Below are 9,445 nucleotides of genomic sequence, written 5' to 3' on the forward strand. Positions count from 1 at the left end.
AAAAAAAAAAAAAAAAAAAAAGAAGCTCAACAAACCTCTGCTTGAATAAATAAATGAATATGAGCAAATAAAATGATGTACTCTCCAAAATGGAGATCATTATTCTCATTGAACTGATGGAGAAGCTGAGGCTTAAGGGCTCAGAACAAAGACAGGGAAGCTAGAAGGTAGAAGAGCAGGAGGCAGGCTGAGGATGGATATTCAGGTAGGAAAGGATGGGCTTGAGCCATTGAAGGAGAGACCCACTGGGGCCAAGAGCCATTTAGCCTCTGCATAATACCACCATGGGTCTACATTCACTGTTCCTTCCTCAGATGGACCCTCTGCCCACAGGACCCTGGCAACTCCTCCTACCTTCTTTAGGGGGAAAGAGGGAACAGGGTAGCTGGGCCCCAGCCACTTCCTGCTGGGCTTTCGCACTCCCCACAACTTCCTGTGTCTGTACAGTTGATGCTCCGGAGGCAGACAAAACCCAAGCATCCGGCTTCCCAGCCTGGCCCAAGCTCAGGGTGGGGGAACCATGTACCTGGGGCCTCCTGCTCTGGCTCTGGCTCTGGCTCCGGTGGTGGGTTCTTATGCCTCCCCCAGAGGGCCTTGGAGAGTCGAAGGCGACTGGTCCGTGACTCCTTGGGAGGCGCAGATAGGACCCGACGGAATATCGAGCGAGGGGCTGGCTGGGTGCTGACCATGGGCTCCTGGTGGCTCAGGGCCCTGCCCCAGCCAGCAAAGCGGCCCCAGCGGAACCCTCCAGCCCCCTTCTCCCCACCGCGCCCTGTGTGCCAGCGGTAGGAATTCAGCGGAGAGGGGGCTGCGGGCTGGGTTTGGGAGGTCGGGCTTGGCGACGGTGGGTCCATGGTGCGGCGGGGGGGTCTCCTGGGGGGACGAGAGAATGACAGTTGTGCCCAGTGTCTGTCCACACACTGCCCTCATCTTGGCCCCCTCCCCACTCTCAGCTCTGCCTTCAGGAATCCCCCTGCCCCTACCTCCACTGCCTCCCTTACCTTGGTTTCCTGACCAGAATCAGCAGCCGTCTGCACCCTGCCTGGCTTCCTCCCTCTGAACCCAACTCCACGTGACCCTCTCTGTCCCACCCCACCCACAGCCAGTCTGGGAGGGCACAGTGGGGGCAGGATGCTGGAGGTTCAGGGGAGGAGAAGAGAGGAGGTGGGTTACTAGGCTTCTAGCAAGAAGGACCCAGACTCCCTCCCTGATGGGGAGGCAGCACTTGCCCCTCTCTCTGAGCCTCGGTTGCCTTCTCTGCAAAACGAGTACAGGCTCAACAAATGCTGGTGAGAATACAGAGCACCTAGAACTCTCAACCACAGCTGGCCGGAGTGTAGACCCATTCGCTCGTGTTGGGAAACGGTTTGGCAGGATCTACTAACACTATATTAGCTGGATCTTCTCTGACTCAGCAATTCCATTGCTGGGTAGACATCGGAGAGATATGCCCCCCCGTAGTGCAATGCATAATAGCCCCACATTGGAAACAGCCCAAGTGCCCATTAGCGGAAGAAGGAATAAATTGTGATCTCTTCACACAACAGAATATCATACAGCAGTGAGAACAAACTAATGAATAATTTAACTTGGGTGAATCACAAACAATGTTGAGCCAAAACCAAAACCAAAGCCATAAAACGCCGGTAATCTGAGCTATTCAGGAGGCTGAGTTTGGGAGGTCCCGCTTGGCGACGGTGGATCCATGGTGGAGGGGGTCTCCTGGGGGTCAAGAGAGTGACAATGGTGCCCAGTGTCTGTCCACACATTGCCCTCATCTCGGCCCCCTCCCCACTCTCAGCTCTGCTGAGAGGAGGATCACTTGAGGCCAGGAGTTCAAGGCTGCAGTGAGCTGTGATCATGCCTGTGAATATTGGCAGTGCACTCCAGTCTGGGTGACATAGGGAGACCTCATATCTAACTTGTTTTCTCTTTTTCCCCTCCCTGCCCTCAGGAGACCCCATCTCTGAAAAGCAATAATAAATTAAACCCACCCCCCAAAACAATGAAGAGTATACACTTTGTGATTCCATTTACAGAAAGTCCTAAATCAGGCAAAACCATGTGTAACAAGTCAGGATATCAGTTTCTTTTGGAGGCACTAGTGGCTGGGAAGAGGGCACAAGGGGGGCTTCTGGCAGATGGCCAGATTTATCATTACTCTTATTATTAATTAATTTATTTATTGAGAAGGAGTTTTGCTGTGTCTCCCAGGCTCACGTGCAGTGGCACAATCTCGGCTCACTGCAATCTCTGCCTCCTGGATTCAAGTGATTCTCCTGACTCAGCCTCCTGAGTAGCTGGGACTGCAGGTATGCACCACCACGCCTGGCTAAGTTTTTTGTATTTTTAGTAGAGATGGGGTTTCACATGTTGGTCAGGCTGGTCTCAAACTCCTGACCTCAAATGATCTGCCTGCCTTGGCCTCCCAAAGTGCTGGCATTACAGGTGTAAGCCACCGTGCCCCGCCCTTATTATTATTATTATTCTTATTTATAAACGAGGTCTATAAAAATAATATAGATTTCATAAAATAAAAATATAATATTTATATTACATAGTTATATATATAATATTATATTATAAATAATATGAATATTATTTTTTTTTTAGATTAGGTCTGTCATCTGGGCTGGAGTGCAGTGGTGCCACCATAGCTCACTGTAACCTCTAACTCCTGGGTTCAAGCGATCCTCTCGCCTCAGCCTCCCGAGTAGCTGGGACTACAGCTGCATGCCACCACACCTGGCTAATTAAAAACAATTTTTTTTTGTAGAGATGGGGGGTCTTGCTTTGTTGCCCAGGCTGGTCTTGAACTCCTGGCCTCAAGTGGCCCTTACACCTCAGCCCCCCAAGTAGCTGGGATAATAGGCACATGCTACCATGCCTGGCCTTTTTTTTTTTTTTTTTTAATTGATGTGAAATTCACATAACACAAATTTAGCATATTCTTTTTTTTTTAATAAGATTTTTCTTTTTTGAGACAGAGTCTTGCTCTGCTGGAGTGCAGTGGCACAATCATAGCTCACTGCATCCTTGACCTCCTGGGCTCAAGCGATCCTCCTACCTCAGGCTCTCGAGTAGCTGGGACCACAGTTACATGCTACCTGGCTAATTTTTAACTTTTTGTCTGTTTGTTTTTTGTAGAGATGGGGCCTCACTATGTTGCCCATGCTAGTCTTGAACTCCTGGGCTCAAACAATTCTCATGCCTCAGCCTTCCAAATTGTGGAAATACAGGAATAGCATGAGCCTCTGTGCTCAGAGAGACGAAACCTTGTTCTGTCACCTAGGTGGGAGTGCGGTGGCTATTCACAGGCATGACTGTGGGTCGTTGCAACCTTGAACTCCTGGGCTCAGGCAATCCTCCTGCCTCAGCCTCCCACGTAGCTGGGCCTGCAGGTGCATGCCACCATGCCCGGCTCATTTTAATTTTTTTTTTGTAAAGAGACAGGGTCTCACTATGTTGCCCAGGCTGGTCTCATACTCCTGGACTCAGGTAGTCCTCCTGCCTCAGCCTCTGTAGTGGCTGGGACTGCTGATGTGTGCCACCACGCTTGGCTTAATATGTTTTATTTATTGAGCTGGGTCCTGGTTACATGGGTGTGTGCTGTTGTGGAAATTCATCAAGCTGTGCCCTTGGGAGCACTTTCTTGTATCTTTGCTAGGCTTCCACAAATGCTTACTTGAAAGCCAGAGGTGAGTAAATGCTGTTCTGAGGAATAAATGAGTCAGCATAAATCCGGTCCAGGAGCGGAATACCAGCTGGCTTCTCTCCCTCTGTGTGACCTCAGGCAAGTCATTTCCTCTCTCTGAGCCTCGGTTTCCTTATTTGTACAAGACGATAATATCAGTTTCAAAAGATTCATGTAAGCCTTTGTCTAGTCAACAAATGTTTCCCGAGTGCCTATTATGTGCTAGGTGCTGGAGAGGCTGCAGAGAACTAACCAAACTTGGTTTCTGCCTTCCTGGAGCTGACAGATGATGGAGGTAGATAAGATCCTAAACTCATACATAAGACATTTCTAGCTGGTAAGGAGGACCTAGAAGGAAACAGACTGCAATGAATGCTGAGCAAAACTGCCACCCTTTGAGCTGGAAAAATCAGGGAGGACTTCCCTGAGGAAGTGACATTTGCAGCCATTTGTATCTAGCAGATGGAATCCACTATGTCCATGTAACAAGCATTCCAAAAGTGCCAATGAATTAACATGTCCCTGAGAGCAGCCCTCACCTAATAACTGTAGTGTATAAATACCCCAGCTCCCTCAGCCCTTGCGTGGGATGACTCAGGTATGTGTCCTATGCTCTCCCCCAGGGCTTCCCAGTGAGACTGAGCTCTCTTGCCTACAATGGAAACTTGCTTGAAAATATATTATTTCCTGGCTGCCTCCAGTTCCCTGTGTCAGTACCTGGGTTGTTCACCTCTCTTTTTTTTCTTCTTGTTTTCTTTTCTCCCTTCCTCCCTTCCTCCCTTATGTCCTCTTTCTTTCTTTCCTTCTTTTCTTCCTTCCTTCCCTCTTTTTTTCTCTTTGAGACAAGCTCTCACTCTGTTGTCCAGGCTGGAGTACAGTGACATGATTATGGTTCACTGCAGCCTTGACCTCTCAGGCCAAGCAATCCTCTCACCTCAGCCTCCGGAGTAGCTGGGACTACAGACACACAACATTATGCCTGGATAATTTTTTCTTTTTTTGAGACAGGGTCTCACTCTGTCTCCCAGGCTGGAGTGCAGTGGTGCGATTTCAGCTCACTGCAACCTCTGCCCCCTAGGCCCAAGTGATCCTCCTACCTCAGGCATGTGCCACCACACCTGGCTAATTTTTTTGTATTTTTATTAGAGACAGGGTTTTGTCATGTTGGCCAGGCTGGTCTTGAACTCCCGAGCTCAGGCGATCCACCCTCCTCAGCCTCCCAAAATGTTGGGATTACAGGCACGAGCCACTGTGCCTGACTATGTCTGGATAATTTTTAAATTTTTTTGCAGAGATGAGATTTCACTCTATTGCCCAGGTTGTTCTCGAACTCCTGAGCTCAGGTGATCCCCTTGCCTTGGCCTCCCAAAGTGCTGGGATTACAGATGTGAGCCACTGTGCCCTGCCCTGGGATCTCCTCTCAATAGACTACTTGTACTGGAATTATTGTCTTAAGGTCTGCTTTTGGGAAGACCCAAACTAGACAATGCGTGCAAACACAGACAATGCATGAAGAGAGACGTTCTTTCCATGCTGTCTTTATTGAAGGTCTGTGGCTGGCAGGGTCCTTGGAGGTAGCTCCCTCCTGGATCTCCGAGAGACACTCCTGGCAGGTCTTGGCTTTACAGTCTGGAAAAAGACAAGAGAGTGTGAGGCTTGGGTGTGGTTGTGGTGTGTGGCTGGGTCTGCCCTCCTGGTGGTGGAACCCTGGGTAAGGGAGGGGAGAGTGGCCCAAAGTGAGAGAGTGGGGACAAGATGGGTATGAGGTGGGTATGCTAGTCAATAACTTAATGAAATGGAGTGGCAGTATGTAGGTAGCACAAGATTATCCAGGTATGATTCTAAAGTTGTTTTAGTGATGGCGACCTAGGGCTGGGATGAGGTCATCAGGTCAAAGTTGTACTGGCATAAGAGCTGTCATCAGGGGTTAAGGAGTCAGGGACGAAACAAGCATCCTCAGAGTTGAGATTGTCTGGGCAGAGAATTGCAACACAGGATTAAGGACTGGACAGAGGTTGTGAAGGCAAAAGGCCACCGCCTGGGTTCGTGTTGTGTGGACAGAGGGCCTTCGGGTAGAGGCAGGGGTGAGATCAGGGTTCAGCGGGCTAGGATGAGGTGGTGCAGCCTGACAGGTTGTGACTTGGGTAGAGAAGCCATGAAGGCCAGGCTGAGGTTGTGAGGGCAGAGGGGCTGCGGGTAGGTGTCAGGGTCCAGGACCTGGCTGGAAAGGTAGAGGTATTAGGAGCTGGGTAAAGGACAGGCTGGCTGGGTCTGGGGCTGAGCTGAGGCCGCACAGGCAGAAGTCACAGGATCAGGAATGTTGCCTGCAGAGTGACCCGCAAAGGCTGGGCCTGGGTTGCCTGAAAAGACGTGCGGCAGGGAAGCTGGGGGCCTGGCTGAGGCTGTGTGGGCACAGCGGTTACAGGCAGGGGACAGGGACCTTGTGGCACTTGTGTAGACTGAGGGGCGGCGGGCCGTGGTAGGGCAGGCTGCGCAGACTCACCGCGGTGAAGTGCGGCCAGGTGCGCAGCAGGTGGAAGAGCGCGTCGCCGGGGCAGTCGGTGCGCACCAGCTGGCGGTGGCCCAGCAGCGCGTAGTCCGGCCGCAGGAAGCCGGCGCGCACCGCACAAGTCGGGAGTGTGTCGCGCACTGTGCGCAGAGCGGCCTCGGTGGGCAGCGCCGCGGTGTAGTTGCCCACTATGGCCACGCCAAAGCCGCGGGAGTTGTGGCCGAGCGTGTGCGCGCCCACCCAGTGCCAGCCGCGTCCCTCGTACACGTAGCCATCCGAGCCCACCACGAAACTGCGGAGGGGAGGGAGAAGCAAGCACCATGCGGCGTCACGGGGGCCCGGGCCCTTATCCGCGCCCCTCCCAGATTCTGTTGGTGTGCCAAGGGCCACCGACCCCAAGACCCGCGCGGTCGCGCCGCCTCTGTCCCATCCAGCTCTCTTCCACTCTCACAACAGCTGCCACTCCAGAACCGTTCGGTTTCTCTGGATCCGCCCTTCAGTACTGGCACGCCCCTTTCTGCCCTCCTCCTCCCCACCTCTGCCTTTTCTCAAGTCCAATTCTTGCCCAATTCAGAGCGCTTTTCTGGTTTTGGGGGTATTTTTTTCTCTTTTTCCTTTCTTTCTTTCTTTCCTTCCTTCCTTCCTTCCTTCCTTCCTTCCTTCCTTCCTTCCTTCCTTCCTTCCTTCCTTCCTTCCTCTTTCTTTTTTGATGGAGTTTCGCTTTTGTGGCTCAGGCTGAAGTGCAAGGGTGCGATCTCGGCTCACTGTCACCACCACCTCCCGGATTCAAGCGATTCTCCTACCTCAGCCTCCGGAGTAGCTGGGATTACAGGCACCCTCCACCACGCCCATCTAATTTTTTATTTTTATTTTTATTTTTAGTGGAGACGGGGTTTCGCCATGTTGGTCAGGCTGGTCTGAACTCCCGACCTCAGGCGATCCTCCCGCCTCGGCCTCCCAAAGTTCTGGGATTACAGGCGTGAGCCACCACGCCCGGCCTCTTCTTTTCGAGACGGGTTCTCGCTCTGTCACTCAGGCTAGAGTGCAGAGGTGCGATCATAACTCACTCAAGCCTGAACTCCTGGGATCCAGCGATCCTCCCACCTCAGCCTGCCGAGTAGCTGGGACTACAGGTGCGCAACACCACCCCCGGCTGTTTTTGTTTTTGTTTTTTTTTTAAATTTTTTTATTTGTAGAGATGGGGGGGGGTGTCTTCCTATATCGCTCAGGCTGGTCTGGAACTCCTGGGCTCAACCGATCCTCCCGTCTCAGCCTGCCAAAGTGATGAGATTACAGGTGGGAGCCACCGCACCAGGCCTCTTTGTCTGTTTTAGGCCATCTCTGCCTGGCCCCAGACCCAGACTCTGCCACAGGTCCCGCTCCTCTCCCAGATCCCGCCTCCTGTCCTAGTTCTCTACCCTGACTCGAGTCCCACGGTTTAGCTATTCCCAGTCCCTGTTAAGGCCCCGCCCCTAGCCTAGGCCACGCCACCTCTCCAACTTGTCTGTCCCTATCAGGACTCCTCCTTGGTCTTGCCAGCTTTCCTCGAGTTCAGACCCGGTCCCCTGCATCAGGCTCCACACACTCAGACCCCACCCCCGAACGTGGGCCCCGCCCCCGCCCCGGTCGGGCCCCTCCCACCTGTAGCCGATATCTTCCCAGCCTCGCGTGTCCTGGTGGTAGCGCTGCATGGAGCGCATGTTGGCTGCGCAGCGCGCGAAGTCCGTGCAGGGTGGTGCAGGCACGTAGGTGTGATGCACGTACAAGAATCCTAGCGGCAGCTGCAGCGGCGTCGGGCGGCCCTGATAAGGCGCCGCTCCCCAGCGGCAACGGGGATGGATGGCCGGGCATCCTACAGGCAAGGGGATTCAAGGCTGGGGTCAGGAAGTGTTTCTCTGCTTGCCCCCTCCACCCGCATTAAAGCGCACATACAGACCATCCCTCAGCCTCCTGTCAGATTTGGAAACGGTCCAGTCTCACCCCACATTGGTCCTCCCTGGGCACTAACTATACTCAACTAAATCTATTGTATTTTTATTTAAAAAAATAGAGGCTGGGCCGGACGTAGTGGGTCACACCTGTAATCCCAGCACTTTGGAAGGACCAGGCGGGTGGATCACTTGAGGTCAGGAGTTTGAGACCAGCCTGGCCAACATGGTGAAACCTGGTCTCTACTAAAAATGCAAAAATCAGCCAGGCATGGTGGCACATGCCCGTAACCCCAGCTACTTGGGAGGCTGAGGCATGAGATAACTCGCTTGAACCTGGGAGGTGGAGGTTGCAGTGAGCCGAGATTGTGCTATTGCACGCCAGCCTGGGCGACAGAGCAAGACTCTGTCTCAAAAAGAAAAAAAGAATTGGGGGTGGGGGCAGGCATGGTGGCTCACTCCTGTAATCCCAGCACTTTGGGAGGCTGAGGCAGGTGGATCGCTTGAGCCCAGGAGTTCAAGACCAGCCTGGGCAACATAGTGAGACCTCATTTCCTAGAAAAAAAAAAATCAGATTTCCCAAAGCAATCTACAGATTCAATGCAATCTCTACCAAAATACCAATGTCATTTTTCACAGTATCAGACAAAAGTACCCTGAAATTTATAAGGAACCAAAAATGAGCCCAAATAGCAAAAGCAATTCTAAGCAAAATGAGCAAGGTATCACATTACCTGATTTCAAATTATACTACAAAACTACAGTAACCAAAACAGCGTGGTACTGTTACAAAAATAGACACATAGACCAATGGAATGAAATAGAGAACCCAGAAGTAAAGCCACACAACTACAAACAATACTTTTCAACTAAGTCCACAAAAATAAGCAATGGGAAAAGGATTCCCTATTCAGTAAATGGTGCTAATGGTACGGGGACAACTGGCCAACCATATGCAGAAGAATGAAACTGGACTCCTAACTCTTACCATATACAAAAATTAACTCAAGGCCAGGTGCACTGGCTCATGCCTGTAATCCCAGCACTTTTGGAGGCTGAGATGGGTGGATCACCTGAGGTCAAGAGTTGGAGACCAGCCTGGCCAACATGGTGAAACCCCGTCTCTACTAAAAATATAAAAGTTAGCTGGGCATGGTGGTGGGTGCCTGTAATCCCATCTACATGGGAGGCTGAGGCAGTAGAATCACTTGAACCCAGGAAGCAGAGGTTGCAGTGAGCTGAGATCATGCCTTTGCACTCCAGCCTGGGCAACAGAGCAAAAACTCCGTCTCACAAAAAAAAAAAAAAAAAAAA

The 9,445-nt window shown here is 51.8% G+C and overlaps 1 pseudogene across 1 annotated transcript; it reads right to left on the minus strand.

Annotated features, from left to right (window-relative positions):
- Positions 1 to 5,896: 5,896 nt before the first annotated feature.
- On the minus strand, positions 5,897 to 8,068 carry LOC113221397 (annotated as a pseudogene). Its single transcript, XR_003307852.2, has 2 exons — positions 7,845 to 8,068; positions 5,897 to 6,495 (listed from the first exon to the last, which is right to left on the minus strand). The product of XR_003307852.2 is annotated as an N-acetylmuramoyl-L-alanine amidase-like (transcript).
- Between the last annotated feature and the right edge of the window lie 1,377 nt (positions 8,069 to 9,445).

This window comes from Piliocolobus tephrosceles, unplaced genomic scaffold (genome assembly GCF_002776525.5).
Source record: "Piliocolobus tephrosceles isolate RC106 unplaced genomic scaffold, ASM277652v3 unscaffolded_24181, whole genome shotgun sequence".
In the NCBI taxonomy this organism is placed as follows: Eukaryota; Metazoa; Chordata; class Mammalia; order Primates; family Cercopithecidae; genus Piliocolobus; species Piliocolobus tephrosceles.